An 801-nucleotide genomic window follows, 5' to 3' on the forward strand; every position below is an offset into this window, starting at 1 on the left:
AATGTTTGAACTTGTTTTTAAAAGAAACACGATTTTTGATGGCAGGAAAAAAACCCCACAAAAGATTCTTTTTTTCTTTTTTTTTGAGACAGAGTTTCACTCTTGTTGCCCAGGCTGGAATGCTATGGCATGATATTGGCTCACTGCAACCTCCACCCCTGGGTTCGAGCAATTCTTCTGCCTCAGCTTCCTCAGCAGGCTGGGATTACAGGCGCCTGCCACCATGCCCGGCTGATTTTTGTATTTCTAGTAGAGATGGGGTCTCACCATGTTGGCCAGGCTGGTCTCAAACTCCAGACCTCAGGTGATCCATCAGCCTCGGCCTCCCAAAGTGCTGGGATTACAGGCATGAGCCACCGCTCTCAGCCAGATTCTAGTTTTTTAACCACAAACTTGAAAAAACCTAGGGTAACTTTGGTAATAATGAAATGATCACCTGAGAAGAATAAAGGTAATTTTGAAAATACTTCTTTAAAGGAGAAATTAGCATAATGCATAAAACTGCTCACTGTAGTTAATACCTATTGTAAAGAGAAACTGGAAAAACCTGAACATCTACATTACAATATGTTCAGACAGTCTCTCACTAGAATTTCATGTTGTCGACGAAAATGATAAACAGGAAGACTGCATAGTAACAAGGGAAATGCAGGACAAAATACAGAACTATTTACTATAGAAAAAAGTATATGTGTAGATATGGACAGGGGAATATCGAAAGATGAATACACTTACCGTATTCAGTGGGTTTGGGTGAATTTCCCTCTTTTAAACTTTCTTTTCTTTTTTTTTTTTTTTTTT

The 801-nt window shown here is 39.1% G+C and overlaps 1 protein-coding gene across 3 annotated transcripts in view; it reads right to left on the reverse strand.

The window, feature by feature from the left end:
• The window catches only part of LIMK2 (LIM domain kinase 2), a 70,282-nt gene that overhangs the window by 5,487 nt on the left and 63,994 nt on the right, over window positions 1–801 (reverse strand). The window lies entirely within an intron of this gene.

Source organism: Mandrillus leucophaeus, unplaced genomic scaffold, assembly GCF_000951045.1.
Source record: "Mandrillus leucophaeus isolate KB7577 unplaced genomic scaffold, Mleu.le_1.0 Scaffold2, whole genome shotgun sequence".
NCBI lineage: Eukaryota > Metazoa > Chordata > Mammalia > Primates > Cercopithecidae > Mandrillus > Mandrillus leucophaeus.